At 40.5% G+C, this 19,573-nt stretch overlaps 1 protein-coding gene across 5 annotated transcripts in view; it reads right to left on the bottom strand.

Annotated features, from left to right (window-relative positions):
* The window catches only part of ZMYND11 (zinc finger MYND-type containing 11), a 104,291-nt gene extending 91,808 nt beyond the window's left edge, over positions 1-12,483 (bottom strand). For 3 of the 5 annotated variants that reach the window (XM_033052052.2, XM_033052068.2, XM_033052061.2), the window contains exon 1: positions 12,259-12,482. The gene's annotated coding sequence lies outside the window, so the exon portion shown is untranslated. Of the gene's footprint in view, positions 1-10,778; positions 11,000-12,258 lie in introns of those variants that run through there. The other 2 variants (XM_033052033.2, XM_033052043.2) reach the window with 2 other exon arrangements.
* Between the last annotated feature and the right edge of the window lie 7,090 nt (positions 12,484-19,573).

Raw genomic sequence — 19,573 nt, 5'->3', positions numbered from 1 at the left:
ACCATCAGACCATACAAATGGCTTGAATAGGTCAAAATTATAAGTACATAAATATACACTTTAAATGAAATTTCAAAACACAACACCACATCATCTATCACTTCGTGATTATCCAGCATAGCCATCTAAGGTGCTAGAGCCTCATTAGCAAACACCTTCTCCAGGCTACCTCCACTGCAGCCTGCTGTAGTCTGAGACGCAGGAAGTGAAGGTCATCATTTAAATTCAAGACAAAGCGACTGTAAATCAGCACTTCTGCCCGATGTGGGGTTCCTGCCACAGCAGCTCCCAGCAGCTCTCCACCCGCTCTGGCAACTCAGTTAATGTCATTAATTCGGAGGAACTCGGAAGAAAGGTGGGAAACTAGGGCTGTAATTTCAAGCTGTCAAGAGCTCTTTTTGTTTCTTCAATTTAGCAACTCACATGTGAAAAGGTTTGATACCCACTGCAATATTGCACTTCATATATTGTTTGATAAACATCTGGTCACCACAGCTACCAAAACGGGCTGAGCTCAAGTGATGCTTGTTTGCTCTCCTGCAAGGACTTCAACCTTCTTTAACAGCCTGTCCTTTGACAGCTCCTAAACTGCAATTCAGCCACCCAAACCCGCTTTTAAGAGGCATCTTCAGCTCTTCAAAACCTGAAAGTATGTTGCATTAACACTGACACTTTGCTTTTATTGTCACTGAATTCTCATTTTCCTTTGACATGCTGCTGATTTCAGCACCTTTCTTTCTTTAACCTCACTGAGTTGCCTTCCATGACTGAATTCCCTATTTACTGGTAAAGAAATACACAGCAAGGACACAGCACATTCGTCTGAGTTTGCAGCCCTTTCAATGTTCTTCCAAAACAAGGAGAGCAAAAGTATCAGATCCCCATTAAAACTGCCTCACTGAGGTCTAACTCAGCAGTGGGATGGCATTTGTTAAACCTTTAGTCAAATTCCTCCTCTGCTGTCAAACTCGTCATGTACATCTATCATGACATTACTTCAAAAAAAGAATGACATCCCAGAATGCCCAGATGAAAGTATAAGAAGAAGCTGTACCAAAATTGCAATAATCTAACATAATAAAGCAGAGGAGCTATTAGAAGTCAGAGAGTGAAACTACTGAAAAATTCTCTAATTAAGAAAACACCAAATAAGATGAACAACTGACCATCTCCTCTGTTTAGAGTCTCTCTGTTGAAGGTACAGGGAGATATTTAACATGATCATAACTTCTCATCTGATGAAGCTTTCAGTGTAGATCAGGAAAGCACAAGGAAATAGGAAAGGGATCCAGGCACAAACAGATGGAACTGGCATGTCTGGATTCTGAGCCTTCATGGAACAAGAGGGAAATACAGTTCCCATCTTCATATGAAACACAACTTTCTTGTTCCACCTGCACTCAGACAGACAACAGCACCTCACAACAACATGAACTTCTCTTTCCATCTCTGCAGGGAAATAACTGAAAAGCACATGGGTGACCCTTTAAAAATCATTGGTGCCAAGTGCATCACTGCCAAAGAAATTACCATCTCTCTCTGGACAAGATGCTTGCCTATTGCATACCAAGAGGAGATTTATTTGATTGTGAGTAGCTCCTCTCAGAAAATACAGGACACTTAAAAGCATCACAACATTTTCCTCTGCTTTTCACTGCCACTATCAGCTGCTGCTATGCTTATTTCCTTTGTTATGTATTTTGATTATTGGGTTTCTATAGTTGCGGCATTTAAGTCCAAGGTATTAAGTTTTCTAGTTGACACTGACATAAAATACAAACTTCTCCCACTTTCTTTCACATGATTATACTTACAGAATAAGCCATTTTCAGAGTAATATTTAAATTCAGAAAGTTATTTGGGGTTATAATTTTAAAATGTGGCTTTCATTTACATGCTCTCAAACTATGTCTGTTATGAAAATATTTCATACAAGCTGCTGCCTAATTAGATGACTTAATGTTGCAAAACTCTGTATTTAAAAGAACTGCCAAACAATATCAAAATCAGATTTTTTCCTTTGTTCGCTATGATGTGTTTTTTTCTACTTATATTAGGTACAGAACAAAAAAGTGATAAAACCATGAATTCATATTGTGTTTTCCCTTATAATGTTCATCAGTTAACTGGAGTGTTCATAGTTTGTTTGCTTTTTGTTTTTCCTTTTTTTTTTTCCAAAAGTGACATTTAGAAGCCAATAACCCAAAGCATATTACTGAACACTTTAACAGTGTCCAATAGGTAGACAACGTAGCTGCACAGTGATTAAACGATTTAACTGCTGGATCAATGAATGCAGCATGAATTAAAATGGCTGCAAGCTTTTCCAGGCATAAGATGAGTCCTAAAAAAAAAAAAAAGGTACCTTACTTTTCAGTTCACATTTCAAAGAAAATGTAACCATTTCTTTTTAATGGTTTTCTTAAAAAGAAAAAAACCCATGTTTTCCTGACAGAAATAACACAGCTTTATTCTAACATATAGTGACTAAACCATATATTTTAATTGTCAAAGATCTGACTACATTTTGCCATTCTCACACTGAATAACCTCACTCAAGAAAAAAAAAGCAGTCTTTGCTCAGGAAATATAATGGTGTTAGGATCTGGTCCAAAGTGAACTGTTATCTCACGCGTGAAGATAATGAATGTTAATTTAAAATAATGTTCTTTCAACTCCAGGGTTTTTTTTTTTCATACAATCAATCAGGCCTGAAAGTGTGTGCGTGCATGCTCTCTCTCGCATGCACTCTCTCTGTCACTCACCCATAAACACTTCATTTTATATTTCATTCCCAGAGATTCTGGAGAAAATTTTCTGCAGGTGTAAACTAATATTGCTCCACTAAGTCAACAGAGCTGCAGCAAATGACATCAGCAAAGTCCTGTCTCCTGTGACAAGGGTGTACCTCGACTTCCACTGAATGTGCATCTCACAACAAACTCTCCCTTTCTTCTTTTCACATGTGCACTTCCCAGCTCTTACTGGTACTAAGCAGACAACCACTACAGCCTTTCACTAACTCACCCCTCGAGGTCTCTTATCCCCATCAAACCTCTCAGAGAAGCAGGTGTAACATGGCTCTTTTCAGCTACCTAGGAAGAAGCTCTTGGAAAATGCGCAAAGAGAAAGAGCACTGCAGTGGGAGGCGGCAAGGCATGTGGAGAGGACAGAACAGGCTTGACCTAAAAAGCAGTAGGTTTCAACATTACAGCTAAAATATTCAGTTATTACAAGAAAGAGAAATTAAAACACTCAAAAAATTGAACAAATAAAACCCATATGTGCAAAAACAGGAGCCATAATAATCTAAATTAATATTGTTTGGAATAGTATGGAAACCAAGTATTCTGTAGCTTTCTACCTCAGAAAATTGCCTGATTTTTGACACCTTTTTAGGCTGAAAACAACTCTGCATTACATGACATGCTACTTTGATCAAGAAAGACAGTTCTCCTGGAAAAAGAGCCAAGCAGAAATTTGGATACTATTCCTTCCCATTGGCCCAGGAAATCCTGTAACTACTTATGCACTAACTTGGCAGAGCAAACCATGTTCAGCTCCTCACTCCTTGGTGCACCTGTACTCCAAGAATCTGCGCCACCACACAGCTTTAGTTGATACTTATTGGTATTTCCTGTGCCTGTGTGAAGAACAAAAGTTCTTCCATTTTATGGAAGGAACTAGGCTGGAAACATAGACTAATACTTGGTTGACTGGGAAATGGGTTATTTTTATACTACTTTTAAAAACTATTGAGAAAAAGAATATCAGCATGAATTAAAAAACAAACAAACAAAAAACCCTAACCAAACAGGTTCCTGGAGATGATTGACTCATAATCTGTATTTCCTAAAAGGTGTAAGTTCAATAACAAGAGGAAACTTCATGTCTGGAACCAGAGAGAAGTTAGGAGTATGCTTCCAATTAGGAGATTTACAAAGAAGCCTTCTGGGAGCCAGCAGAGTAGAAAGTGTGCAGGAAATGGAAGAATATCTTTCTTACAACAAATATTTCCTGTAAGTCTATTTATTTCAGGTCAGTCTAAACAGAAGATGAACACAAAGCTACAAAACTGAAAGACACAATTACAGACTGGGAGTGTCCATGTTTCTCACTTTCCAACACAGTCAGTCTGAAATGCTCCCAGGTATGCATCAGCACTCTCCTTCAAAAAGCTGTGTCAGTGAAACGAAGCACCTTCTTTTAACACAAAAAAACCCCCAACCAACCAACCAACCAACCAATATTTTAATATGGCAGCTTTTAAACAGCCTAATATTCCATTCTAGTCAGACTGCTAAGAGGCCAGATACCCCGAGTTATCTGTTAGCAAATCTATTTCCCTTCTCACTGTTTCTCACATTTTACTATCACCAAGAAGTTTTAAGAAAGCTATTTTTATTTGGGCTTTTTTTTTTTTTTTTTGAGCCAATGCCAAATTATTCAGTGTGCCATATTGTATTGCCAAATATCATCTTGGATGGGATGACTGACACTGAAGTTTCCTGAGAAAAGTCCATGCAGTCAGTTTTTAGGAACGTTCTAAATTCCCAGGTATAGTTACGTGAAGCTAAAAGGTGTCAGTCTGGTTCCTGGGAAAACATTTAATAACTATTCTTTGCTTTTAATTAAAAAGAAATAAAGTTTCCTGCAATTTTGAATGTTTATCAAAGAAGGAAAAGAAGCACAAGGTGAGGAGAACATTACTCACGCTAACTAAACAATTTGTTGCGCGGAGCAAAAAGGATTGCCTAGATTTGCCTACTGTTTGCAGGTAAATGATAAGAACAGGATGAATCAACATAACTTTTAGAATTCAGGTTTTTAATTTATGTTCTATGATTTTAAAAAATTTATTATCTAACCTGCCTGAATACTCACAATTTCCATAATTTTGAAACTATGCTAAAATACAGTTTCCTGACATATTTGCTTTCTAGTTTTCCTGGTGTAAGAATAAACCTTTCTTCTCATAACAGTATTGGTTTTTACAGTAGGAATTTCTTCTTTTATCGTTTCCTTTATCTGTAATTAAGGTTTTCTATAACACACAGGATTTAAGATATACAGAAAATGGCAGGAATCACTAGTAGAAAAATATTATCCACATTTTCTCTGTTCTTTTCATAAGCACTGTAAATTCCTTCAAAGACTAATGAACAGGTAAGAAAAGTGCCTTAACTTCAATGGAAACAACCATGAATGTAAAATTTAGCATGTGCAAAAAAACCAAATCATACTGTTGATATTGAAAATGCATTAAAAATGCCCATGTAACACTGCCATGTAACTCCATAGAAGAATCAAAAATACAGCATTACATAAAATTATATCAGCACAAATAATTTTGACTGTGTTCTTCCTTGAATATTGGTGTCATACGTAAGGTTTTAATTTTTAAAGGTTTTTAATTTTAAGGTTTTAATATTTAAAACAATTTTTGTGGAACTACACTTATTCATCAGTATGCTCCAAGGCCTATGCATTTTCATGCCTGTGGGAAACAAGTGCTTATATGATCAAGGTCTCCATCATTATATTAATATTAATCTGAGGGTAACAATGAATTTTCTGCAGTGAATATCAATTTTCATCAGTGAACAATCAGCAACTGTGTGGCCTGTGATTACATTTTATGAAATAGCAATTCTTTTGTTTTGATTTTGCACAATTTTGAACCTGGATCCTAGTAATTGCTTGGGGGTAGGAGATTATGCATAAACTCTGGGTTTCAGCTTGTCTCTGAAGTCAATGACAGCTCATAAGACACTGATCACAAAATTAATAACCAACCAGAAGGAAAACTGGAGAAACTCCCCACCATTCTGAGGCAGAATTTTCACTTTAATTTGTGCATGTGAATGCACACACTGCAGTGTTATGCAAGGCACAGACTCTGTCCTCTTCGGAAGTTTTCTTTTACAAGCAATGACACCAAGAAAATAGTAATAAGGCACAAGCAGCCAGTGCAGACTTGGCTGGTGCATGGTTTCTGACTTGAGAAGCATCTGTAATTGCAAACAGGTATCTGTAGTGTGAGATCCTCTCTTACTGAATGCATAAATGTTGTGTGAGACTTAACAGAAAATGGTAGCGTGCTAAGAAAGATAAAGCTCTCAGATCAGTCTCTCAGATCTTAAAGATTTGTTGAGCAATAAACATAGCTTACATACTTTTAATTTCTTTTTCACTGCGTACTATTTCTAGCTACTTTGGGATTCTGCTAATCATTTTCTCTCAACTCCATTTTGTTTCACTTCATCGCTTTTCCAGAAGGTTCAAATAAAACCTAAGGTTGACAGACAAGAATCGCTCTGCTAAAATTAGTAAACTAAGTGCCATGTCCCGTGAGTCACAGCACACAACTCCCATCCAGCTCTCTTTAAAAGACAGATAACAATGCCATGCCCTAAGTGTATGGGATCAAAGTACAAATACCCACTTGCCAAAACACTGCTTTAGAGTACTACACCTACTAGCAGAGTCCTATACTCTGTAACCAAAACATGGTTAAGTCAGCTGCATTAAAACCATAGACTGGAATATAATGCAAGATAGTTTATAATTAACATAGTAACAAACACAGGAGAAATGAGAGGTAAGAAGGAATATGTTTAACTCTTCTTTTTTAAAATTACTAGATCTCAAATCAATAATATCCTATTATGGATAAAAAATTAGGATAGTGAGACCAGTTCTTTGTGTGCAAAAAATGCAATTTCCACAAAAAGGGTAAATGGGATATTACTGATATTTTTGTTGGCACGTTTAAATTATTTTTTAATGAATAAGAGGATTTTAGTACTTTAAATTTCACTGTGTCTGGTGTTAAAATTATTTGTTAAGAATTAGTTTTATATGATAGTATAAGTGAGAGTTGTATGAAGACTCATAATCATGAATTCACAATGTTTTATTCCACAACTATTTAATCCTGGAATTTAAAACTAAATACAGTGTAAAGATATTTGGACTGTTAGTAAGTACACCAATAACCCATATTTTACTTATATTTTTAACACATTTCTAATTTTGAAATTACAAATTTTTACTGCCTTTTTAATCAATAACATACTTGACACTCAAATTACATTACTCTGTATTTTCATAAGAGACATCTTTTGCATTCTAGTGAAGTGTAAAATGAGAGACTGGTAGAAAATCAAAACCAGTCTTCTTGTACTCAAAACCCTCAATTTATCTACATGGTACAGCTAAAGGATCAGGCTCTGATGGGATATTACCAAAGCTGGCTAAAATTAGACACCATGAGCTTTAACTTGGGTTCATGGAGATGTCATTACGTATCACCACAGTGCCTGCTGTCCCCTGCTCACAGAACTAAAACACTCTGGTCATTTCAGGGAGAAAAAAAAAAGAGAAGGAGTAAATATGAATGAAATCTTACTAAAATGCTAGGTTTACTCCCTTTTTTTTCCCATACAATTCAATATTCACAGCATGATGGAAATAAATAAAAAGACATAGTTCAGGTTTTCACAATTTACTTGATGGCAGACATTGGTTTAAAGAGATGATAAAATTATGTTTAAATACTACAGCTGAAAAAAAATGGGCTCAATCCAACTCTGGTGTTTGTGGGAGCTGCATGTGGAGAGACCTTGGAAACCAGATGGCCCCATGTGGCACAGGAGTTCACCTGTGCAGGCTTGAGGCCACAGCATTTATTGTAATGTACAGCCACTCTGGTGTCCATCAGTTACCCCACTACACCCAGCAATGAAGGGGTTTGTGGAGGTTTCCACATTTGTTTTGCATTTCATATGCTCTCAGCAATAACAAGTAAAGAAATTCCTGAAAAATGGAGTCATTACATCATCTTATAAACTACCTATTTTGCAGGCTGCACTCCCGCGACTGGAAGATTAAACCTTAGAACAATAACCCAATTATGAGATAAATTTACATTCAACTGATGAAAAATGATCCAGAACCTGACAAGAATAATCTTTGTTCACAATGTTTAGCACAGGCAACACTGACAGCCTAAAATGTATGAGCTATATAAAAGATGACATACACTGCACTGCCCAGCTACCAAGGGCACCATGCTCCAGGTACTACACACGTACTGTGGGAGTGTTCACCACATCCTGAGACTAAACAAACCCAACAAAAACCAAGGCACAAAACCCTCTGCAGACAAAGAACATGATCCTACATTACCTCCTAAACAATATGGAAAAGAAGGAATGGCTAAACAAAGTCCTATTATATGGAAGGAAAACCACTGCAATTAACAAAATCAGTGGTCAAGAGTTAAAACAAATTTATGTATTTGCTGGATAAATACGAGAAAAAGAATTGCTCCAACAATTCTGACCTTTTAAAAAAATCTCCAAACTCTACTTCATTCAGGAAAGTAAAATCATGTGTGCATTTCACCAGTAATTTTAAACAATTCCACATTTTATGAACCAAGTTCATCACTAGAGTGAGGTACATACACCTTACACAGATTAATTTTGTTTATAGCTGTAGTTAGCATTTGTAACAACCTGCATTATGGTAAAAGACATCTTTTATTGACATGCTAATCTGGATCTACCTAAAAAGTAATTTAAGAAGCAAATCAGAAATTTCCTGAAGACATCTTCATCATCATCTCTTTCAGAACTTTTAGCCTGGACTGTTTCACACTGCCTGAAGTCTTCACACACTTCCAGAAATAAATGCTCTGAAAGACTGTGGAAGGTTATGTTACTATGAAAATTAGTAACAGGTATGTCCAAAATTTGTAAACTTAGCTGACTGAAATTGGGTCCTCAATTTCAAAGCATGATTCCCCTCATTCTCAAACTTTGTGAAATGAGACTAACTAGACAATGCAAGCATCTACAGAGACATTTAGATGCCTAAAATTTAAAAAAATCTTCAATATTATCTTTTATCTATTTCCTTTTTAGGTATTTTATTCAAACCCAGGGACTGCAGATGGCAGAGCTCAGTGGTCCCCAAGCTGTGGCGCACTGGTAGAAATGCACAATGGTCTAGATGGAGCCTGAGCCACTTCAAGGTGAGTTTGAAGCCAAATTCATAGTCCACCTGCTCAGGGAGCACCATGTCACTAACAGCACCCAGCATGTTTATTTATGTGCAGGCAAAAATACCAAACACACTTCACAGCCTTTCACCTTCTCACTTAATTTTGAGATGACCTTAGGCAAAAACGCGACCCAGACTCTTCTGTTGCAGAAGCCTCAGGTCATGTGGAACAGTCCCTTCTCCCTTCTGCTCCAAGGCAGGGGAAACCAAGACACTTGAACAGCAGATCCCATAGAATGCCTGCTGCCTGCAAACAGTATGGACACACAACACACTACCAGTCACACACTGTGTGCACAGCAATTCCAGTAATGAAATCCTTGTCACTGCAATAGTGCTTGCTTTTTTCCTGAAAAGTTATGAAACATTGCGCTGGCTCCTACTACGGAAGGACTATGTCAAACAATTAAGAATTTTGATTTCTGGTGAACAAGCTCAATTTAGTTTTTTTACATTTATATTTAATAGCTGCCAAGTGCTTGCTTACTTAGAGTTAAAAAATGAAACAAACAACACCTTCAGAGGTGAACTACCCTGTAAAATGTTTGCTACAAGGCTTCAAGCCGTTGAAGAGTATCTTCTAGCACATCACCAAAGTTTTAAGACCCCCTTCCAACATCCAGAGACTCACAACTCCCCTTACAAAGTTGAGTTCAACACAAGACAATTTCCATCACATTATCCAGTTCATGAGGTGGAGAGGAAGAGTCATTTTTCTCACTCAGACCTTTGCTACTGAACTCAATACCAAGTATTAGTTGCAGGTGCAGAGACCACCATCCACACCACAACCAACAGAGCCATCATCAACATAGTCGCTTGTTTCCCCACTCAGTAAAACCAAACTCACAATTAGCAAGATAAAGTGCTCTCTGTTGAACTACCCTACCCCATGAACCACTCCCTACCCTCCCTTCCCCATGCAACTATCTGGTCAAAGCAGAGAGGGTTTGTCTAGGCATGGAAAAGCTGGCATTTTAAGGCCATAAATCCACAGTCGGAATTAATTAATGCCATGAATCCCATAAAATTGGAAATTATTTTGTGGGCACTTCCACTTTTATATAAAACATTAGTCAGCAAACAGTCGACTTCCCTAAAGACTTTCTGTAGCACACTCAAGAGTGGTTGATAATTAAAAAAAAAAAAATGTGGAGAGATGCCAGATCCTTCATACTGAAGGATGAGGAACTAGAAAAACCCAAATGAGTGCAACCTGAACCACAAACTGGCATTTCCCCTCCCATTTTCCCCTCTCCTTACACCTGTCTCAGCATTCACCCCTAAAATATTAAACAATTTCCTACAAAAGCAAGAGAAATGAAAAAATATCAGCATTAAGTAGGAAAAGAAAATATTTTTCATACTTTTTCCTTTCTATTGCAGCAAGATCTTAGAACTACAATAAAGAGAATTACTCCTACAATACAGAGACCATGCCAGATGATCTCAGGTTAAATTATAAAAGCAAACAGCATCCAATTGAAGTTTTTTCACTCCTTTTTCTCTTCTCAAACCACATCATCTCTAGCATCTGTGAAGTTCACAAAAGACCAAAAACAAATTCCCAAAGTCTGCTGGTTTCAGGATAAGCCCCAAAAGACACACAAAGTTTCCCAAATCCTTAACATTAGCATTTTACAAGGGGGCTGTTGTCTAGAACACACGGAAGGTCAGGAAAGCACACCGAAGCTCCCCATCATCCTTACCACGGGCACTCCCACACCTACACTTCCATCCTTTCCCCGAAAAAAAAAGGAGACAGGCCTCTGAGCAGCCCCGAGGGAAGGGGTGAAGGCGAACACCCCTCAAAGTGCACCCAGGGCAGTTATCTGCAGACACGGCTTCGGGGGTGCACACACACAAAGATCCCCGGAACACGAACAAAAGCGAGCCCGTCGCCAGTTCGCGTTCCCCGAACCGCCGAGTCCGGCACGGCCCCGGGAGGGCCCTTCCCGAGGCTGCCCCGGAGGGCGCGGGGAGCCGGGGGCGGAGAGCGGAGAAATCGCCCCCTGTACCCCCCAGGCCCTGCCCCAGAGTACTCGAGGGAGGCGAGGAACCCCCCGGGGCTGTGCCAGGGGGCAAGGCGATGCCGGGCTCCCGGTGCCCCGCCGGACGGCGAGGCCGTCCCGGCCGCGGGGGTGGCACCGCCCGCAGCCGCCGGGGGAGGAGAGCTGGGGCTCTGAGTTCACCCTTTCCCCGTCCCCTCCCCTGCCCCCCGCGGGCACGGCAGCCATGGCCCCTCGCCCGGCCTGCGGGGGCCCCGCCGTCTCTCTCTTGTGGAGCCTCGGCGCTGTCGAGCAGCTGCCATTACTCGGGCCAAGACCCGTCCTCCAAGCAGGCATCCCCCTCCCCAGCGAGGAAATGCGGCGGCGGCGGGGGTGTGTGAGCGAAAGGAAAGCGGGGGAGAGTGGGGAGCAAAGCGGTGGCCCCGCGTGTGGGAGAAAGCGGGGCTGGGGGGTGACGGGGCTGAGGCCGGGCTGCACCACACCCTGCCCGGCCTCGCCTCTCACGCGAGTCCCCGGCTCCCCCGCGCCCTGCAGGCCCGCGCGGAGCGCTGGAAGCGGCGATTCTCCCCGGAGCGCCCCTCTCCCCACCCCACCTCCTCCCTCCCCGGCCCGGGGCTGGCTGTACTCGGCACGGGGGCACGGGGGACCCGCGGCCGCCTCCCAGCCGAAATTCGACCGGGGAAGGTGTGGGGACAAAAATAATCGCCGTTAATAATCACACGCGCTCCGCCGCCGTCCCCTTCTCCTCCTCGCTTTCCAAGCGGGCTGCCAGATAATCCTGCCCACTCCGAAAAATGAAATAATAATAATAATAAAAAAATCCCGCCTTCCATCTCCCCCCCGCAGCCCCACACATTTTATTATTAAGTATAATTGCTCCCCCCTCCTCGTACGGCACCCCGCGGGGAAGGATTGCCCCCTCCCCTGGTGCCCAGCCCTTCCCCTGTCCCCTCACCCCCATCTCCTTGGAACAGTGTGTACATGATTTTGTAGTTTTTTTAAGGCGCCATGTTTATAATCCTCCATCATATTAAAAAAAAAAAATCCACCCAGCATGAGACACGGCGTCTCTCGCACCCCAAAGCCAGGGAGGCAGACACAGAAATATCCACAGGGCTGTAAATTCACCCCCCCTCCCGCACACACACCCCTCCTCCCCAGACTTAAAAGTCTCTCTCACCTTGTGCTGCTGGCGCTGCTTCTGCTGCTGCAGGGGGGGAGAAGTTAAGCCAGGGGAAACTTTTCAATCCCTTCCCCAGGCCGCTGCTGCCTCCTCCTTCCACATATTTTTCCCCTCAGAGTTTTATTGTGTCTGAATTTTCTCTCTCTCTCTCCTCTTCTGTCTGTCCACAGTTCAGGTTTCTGGGGTAAACAGGGTTTAGGATGGTGCTAGGGATATTTGGGAGAAGGAGAACTCTAGTGGTCTCTGCTGGAGTTGCTGTTTGTTTCTTTTATTATTTTTTTTTAATAATACATTTGAAACGGATCTTTAACTATTTATTATGTATGCATTTTGTCATACTCTTAGGTCTGGACCCTCCGTTGTTGCAGAGGGAAAATGTGGTGTTTATCTGGCCTTGATACATGAAAATTCCTCCTGTCATGAAGTCCAACTTGGAGAAATGACAGATAATGTTTTTGAAAGTAGACACTCACCTTGAGCAACAGAAACTAAAATATGGAGAATCAACGGTCTGTCTCAGAGTTGCCAATGCATCGTGAGCTGTAGATCACAGAACCATAGAATCAATTTGATTGGAAAAGACCTTTGTGATCATTGAGTCCAACTGTTAGCCATACCTGCACAGCAGGGTAGGGAAATTCATATTAATACAAAATGCATAACTTTATACGAAAATATCTATATATGTAAGTAACAAGAAAACATGTACATTTTATATTTTTTATGGACTGTGAGATAAATAGTAATAAATGTTCTAAAGTTTCTGAAATTCTTTAGGAATTATTAAATGAGTAAGTAACATGCTCCACAACCAATTAACTTGACTAGAATTTTACTTTTATTAAAATATACTGTAAGCATTTATGCATGCAAAAAAAAAAAAAATTGTCATATGAGTAGTCATTAATATTACTAAAATAGTAGAAGGAAATAGTAGTGCTGATGTTGAAAAAGATGCATCCATTGTGCCTGGTCAGTCAAAGATTAAACTGAGTTTGCACCCTGAACAGTGAAAGTTTCTCCAGTGTGTCCAGTAAATAAAATTTCTAATAGTGTCTAAACCCACACAGTTTCTTTGAGACTGGTGCATCAGGACATTACATCCACTTCAAAAATAAAATGCAAATACTGATTAGTTGCACAGCTGTGATAAAGTCTTACTTCTATTATGCATTTAAATATGGAAAGAACATTTTACATTATCTAAAATAAATAGGTAGGAAAGAAAGTGCTGGTAGTCTGCTTTCAAAGAGTGCTTGAGGCATTGGGCAGATACCCAGTAGTGGTACTGTAATTTATTAAAGGCATTATATTGCTTGTATTAATAAAAAAAGCAAATTAAATTTACAGGTAATTTTTAAAGTGAAAAGGGATTTACCATCAATATCATTAAAAAAAGACTACTTTGTAGTAAGCATTTATTTGTTACATTGAGTGTAATTTTTTTAAGGAGTGTCATTTTCAAAAGAAGTTTGATAGAAAAGAAATATATGTCAAGTTTCCATGGGATATTGCTGGCTTGCCTGTCTTAGCTTTCTTTGAAACCTTCTCTGTTCAAATTGCATCTCAGCTGTATTTATATATAGGGGGGGAAAAAAGAAATTGGTGTTGGGGTTACAATTATTGCTGTTTCTACCATGCAGTCAAGCCAACAGCTCTGCTCAAACTGACATGGTTAAGGCACACTGATTTTTTCATCCAGAATTAGAGGACAAACGTAGCTAGCAGCCACATAACCATTTTTAATTCTTCACCCTGAACAACCAGGTGTCCCTAACAACTGGATCGGCTGGGGGGATTTGCCACAACTCCAAAACAAAGCTCCAAAGCCAGTCTCAGCTTCTCCAGTGAAAGATTTATTGCTGTGCTGCAGTGCCTTCTCCTTACCTATGTAAATATTTATTTAAGGCAGAAGTTCAGCTATCTTCAGTATAAAGAGGTTTTAGGCCTTTATCTCTCACAGGACCCATAGAGAGCTGTCAAATAAATACTTGGGCTGCAGTTTCACCAGCCTGGAAGCACATGGAGGGCAGAAGCCTTATGGCTTGCCTACCATACAGGTTTTTACTTGGAGTCTACCACTTGCCAACAATCTCCCATACTTAACATATTTATAAAGGCTAGTCTGGACCAGCTCCAAATATTTGTTTCAGGATACAAATATTTGATTTTGGAAAGAACAAGGTATCCTAAAGCAAACATGTAGGGAGTGTCTGCAATCGTAGCCACGTTACCTTGTCTGAGCTGGTGGGCAGTGAATTAAATCAAGTGTAGAAAGGCAGGAGTAGAACACATAAATGGGTGTTCATGGCCCCAGTTTTAGCATGTTTTGATATCCTCATTAGGTCCCCTGAGAAGCTGTTTGCGTTCTATAGCCTTCAGGATGCACGCAGAACGATTAAAAGGAAGCATTTTTGTCTCACTTTGACTTATTTTTGTGTGCATTGTGAAGACTTTTTAATGCTCGTCAGTGCCCAGCTTTGAAGCTGGGCTATCCGGGCTGGGCCAGCCCCGAGTGCTGCGTTTGCCCGCAGTAGTTGGTGTCTAACACGAGCCCTGCGGCGGGTCCCTCCCGGCCATTCACTTTCACTGCGAGCGGGGCCCGGGAGCGCCGAGCCCGGCAGACAATGGGAAGGAAATCCCCCCTCCCCCAGCCCCGGCCGCGGCGAGTTTCCACATCGGCTCGGGGAAATGTTTGTTCCAACAAAAAGCGGGCTCAGGCCGCCTGCAGCCCCCCTTCCCCGGGGCGAGGGCGGGGGGCGGTGCGAGGCCGCGGGGCCGCGTTTCCTCCGCCCGGCCGGGAAGGGCCCGGCCAAGGACGGGGCACGACCGGCACCTCCCGGCCTGCAGGGCTCGCCTGGGAAAGGATCTGCTGGTCCGAAAGGTTCATGGTGAGGGCTCAAGTCGCCTTCTTGCTTACGTGGTTGTGGGGAGAGAAAACGCACCACTGCGTCAGTGTTAGAAAGAAAGCATGATAAAGTTACTTCCTTCCGAGTAGAAAGTACTTGCCATAAGAATACATCGGTGTGCATTTGTGCTGGGTGCTTCTGCTGGTAGTGCTGCACTGGTGGGTAAAGAGACAATTTGTAGGCACTGCTTCCCTTGGAAAGGGACTTGGAGCGGAGAGAAGAAGCTGCATAAACAAGAAGCACAGAATTAGCATCATCCAGACCAGGAATGTAATCTACTGCCGTGAATTAAAGGGGATAGCAGGCAGTTTCATGGGAAGGAAATCCTTTTCAGGTTGAAGACACACAAACATGACTTGGGAAATCCCTGAGCTGACCACATGTTGAGGCTGGGACATGAGTCCCCTGTGTCCTGGCTGTTACCATGTTCCTCCAGGTATGTCCCCCAGGTATCTCCAGGCGGGAGATGACCAACGCTGCCTAGTGCCATGCAGACTGGTAAATACGCCTCCATGTTCCTTTTAAATGGTACTCCTCTCATCCTCCTTTTCAAAAGATCAATTTTGAGTTCTAATACTGGAGAACACAATCGTTTGTATGTGGCTTTTTATTCTTACCACGATCTTCTGCCATTCTCTTGCTTCAGTGGTATGACCATCAAACTTGCAGGTGAATAAATACATCATTGCTGGTGGGTTCCAGGTACTGGGCTTGGTACCATGAAATCATCCACTGAATGCTGCCCTAGAACAGGGAGTGTTGTGTCCTCTCCATTGCAGAACTTGTGTTAGGCTAATGAATGCACATCCTTGCTTCTCCAAGGCTTGCTACCATCTTTCTGGTTGAACCAAACCCACCCACTATAAGCTCAAGTCTTTATCTGCCTTTGTAAGATAGCTGTCTTGCTGGTGGTGCCAACCCACTTCACTGTGTGCTCCACTCCCAGCTGCACTGAAACAAAAATAATTTGAATGTGTTTCCTGAGAGGCAGGTCTGCTGTGTTGTGATCACAGAAGTATTAATGCAGAAAATTAGTGTAAATTTTTCATCAGAATGAAGTTTAGCAACACAGTTTTCTTTGCAGTAAAAATCTCAGCAAGGCATTTAATTTAGGAAGCTGGGGGAAGGGAACAAAGACTTAATAACAACAGGCTCAGGAAATCCATGGAGCTGAAAACAGTTGGAGGATGGGAGAGTCTTAACAAGAAGGTTATGCTGTTTCTTTTCTCCCTGGGCATTGTAAAGAAAATACCAAGCTCAAGAGGGGGACGCAGAGCAGAGAAACCCCAATGCCTGGTGCTCCGTGAAGCTGTCTAAGGAATGAGTTGAGGTCACCCAGAGGTGCTGTCCTTGCAGATGATATGATGAGGATTGAAGTAGACCCTACAGCAGCCAGGATCCTTTGTTCCTTTCCAGCTTCCCTGTCCTTTCTATGTCCCTGGCCATGCACTGCTGGCTGTGTGGTGCAGGCTACCCACAGTGATCAGAGGACCTTGTACAGGCAGAATTTTGAAGGTATTCTGGGGTGTTTGTTGAAAACTGTACATTGTGGGCAGGTGGATCTTTGGTCTGATACCCTATGGCCAGTACTTGCATGTCTGAGTTCCTTGTGGGTATAGCTGGTAAGAAAAAAACTCACTCAGAACTAAGTCTAGCAAGTATAGATGTAGACTGAGATACAAATGCTTTTTTTTTTCTTCGCTGTTCTCTCTTTACATTTTAATGCACAACTGGGAATAGAGGTTTATCCTAAAAGTTTACCTGTGAGTAAACTGACATATGTTTATGACATATGACATGACATGTGTTTACACCAGCATTATGGTTCATGAAAAGTGTATGCCTGATTAAGCACAGAGTCTGCCAAAGGAAACTTAGCTCCATGTTCTTTAACTAATTCTAAACAACAGAGTGAGTTTGCACCAGTTGCATACTTTGTGGAAAATAAAAAGCTTTAATGTCAGTTTCCAAGTGTACATCAAATTTATCTCACACAGATCTGTGTTGGTGTAATGTAGGAAATAATTTATGTCTATGTAGAATAAATGCTCAAAACTTATATTTGATTTTGGACTGAAATAGTATCTATTGTTATTTTATGAGGATGCTGTGACTGGAGAAACATAATTTGCCAGAAAACCTGCTGGGACTATGAGGAAATAAGAAGTACCTTTTGCTATTAAATAACTACAGAACTAGAACTTTTATATGGATACATGATGAATGCTATAATTTTAGGGAAATAATAATTACCCTGCACATCATATTAAATGCCAGCATAGAAAATAATAAGGAAAAAATCCTGTGTTTAAAAATAAGTGGAAATAAGTATCATTCCAAGACAGGGAACGTACATGAATAAGAGAAGTGCATGCATTAAGAGCATGCTGAGATGTTCAAGTGCCTTTAAAAAAAAGTTAGCTCATGACAAGCCAGATTTAAGCTGTTTTGGTCCAGCACTGCCTTTGAGCTAATTAGTGCAGAACTACTTTGCCTCTGCACTTTGTGTCAAAGCCTTCCATGGTCAAACTTGGCTTGTTAGCTCCAAGGTAGTGCTGGAACGGGACTGGTTCCATGATTCATGTGGCACTTCTGGGCTTAACAAGCCTTGCCAGTGTACATTCTGTCCCTGTGCACAGCAGAGACATCCAGATGTTTCTGAGAGAGAGAATGTGTTATCATTAGTACTTCACTGAAGCTAATAAGCCATGTTAGGCCAGAGCTGGTCACCAGTTGTGGCTCTGTACAACTTTTTCCCAAGCTCCAGTTTCCAGGAATACACTGTTTTGCATAGCATTAACTCCAGTCTCACTGTTTATTTTTCCAGTTGCGATGCTACACAAAAGAGGCAAAATTGTTTCTGGAACAGAGCTGTTCTCGAATCTGACACATTGCCTGAGCTAAAGATCCCTACCAGACTGAAGCTGGCCTGGCATGAAGCCATCTTCATGTGCTTGGAGCTTTGATGTATCCTGATATCATCTGCAGCTTGACTACACCTCTTACAGATATCACTGATTGGCTGTACAAGGATGGGCTTAATTAACAGCAGCATTTGTGTCAGTTTTTGAACATTTATGGTCAAGATGAAAGCTAATGTAGGAACAAAAAAAATTCCACATCTGTCATACTATATTTCAGACACCTTATTTGAAAGCTTTTTATATTATCCAAGTTAAAGATGATATGTTGGATAAGATAAAATAGTTTTGGTCCATTATCACCAATTTAGTTTTTGTTGCATTCTGTAAGGAATCACATGTTTAAAATCAATTGTAATATTCAAGTCTAATTGTCCTTTCACTACCAGCCTTCTTACACTGATGGAATTGGAAGAGAATGCCGTGACAAGTTAACCAAAGTGGAACTTACACAATGAGACTGATTGAAATTACTGGATTTGAAAAGAGTACTGGGACAAATAGATTGTGTATTGCTTGATCTTACATGTCATGTAGGATATGTATTATGTGTAATTCACAAGTAATAGATTTCATTTACATATTTGTTTATTTACCTATTTGTCTTAGTTAATAGCTGCATTATGTTCAGCATATGGCAATGTAATCACTTCAAGATATCTATTTAAAAAAATAATTTATTAACACTCTATTAACTTTAATAAAAATAATGTGGGGGGTTGAAATATCTCATAAATTTACCAGGCATACTAATCAAAAGCCATGGTTAGCTAGTAGTAGGTAACTAATTACAGTTACTATTGAAATAATAACTTTAAATATGCTACATTGCTGAACTTAAAAAGTCCACTTTATTTCCTTGATCCTGAATAAAAAAAAATTAAAATAATTAGATTTTGACATCCTATACACGTGTGTCACTCAGGGAAATCTTGATAATACATTTTCTGCTCAATTCCTGCACTTAATAATTTTTTTTTAACATTGAGACATAAATCCAAATATTTTATTTCTTGTATTTGCATGTTTTATAGCCTCTTGTTTGTGCTGGAGTAGTTCTAATTTTGTTCATTTTTTAACATGAAAGGAAACATTTATCATCTCCATGTTTCAATTCCTAGCTATAGGTCATGCTACTTTTCCTCTCAGTAATTTATATGACTGTTTTCCCTTCTGGGTGACAACAATATTGCATTCACTTTGGAAATGTTGTTGCCTTTGAATGTGCCTTTAGCTCAACTCTAAGGTGTTGGGACAGATATACAGACATGTTTTTCCTGCTTTCCCCCATAACTCTTTAGAGATCTAGGGAATCCTGCCCAAGTGCCAATTCAAGAAGAGTTGAATTTATTTTTAGGGGAAAAAAAAGCACTGCGTATGCTTTCTTATGCATTATGTAAGATCAAGCTAAACGTGGTGTGCCTACAGTTTTAGAGTCTAAGCAATTTGTGTGACTTTTAAAAGAAAAATAAACCACAGTGT

This window comes from Catharus ustulatus, chromosome 1, assembly GCF_009819885.2.
Source record: "Catharus ustulatus isolate bCatUst1 chromosome 1, bCatUst1.pri.v2, whole genome shotgun sequence".
In the NCBI taxonomy this organism is placed as follows: Eukaryota; Metazoa; Chordata; class Aves; order Passeriformes; family Turdidae; genus Catharus; species Catharus ustulatus.
The sequence above is the reverse complement of the archived record's forward strand: the minus strand, read 5'-3'. Positions and strand labels throughout refer to the sequence as shown.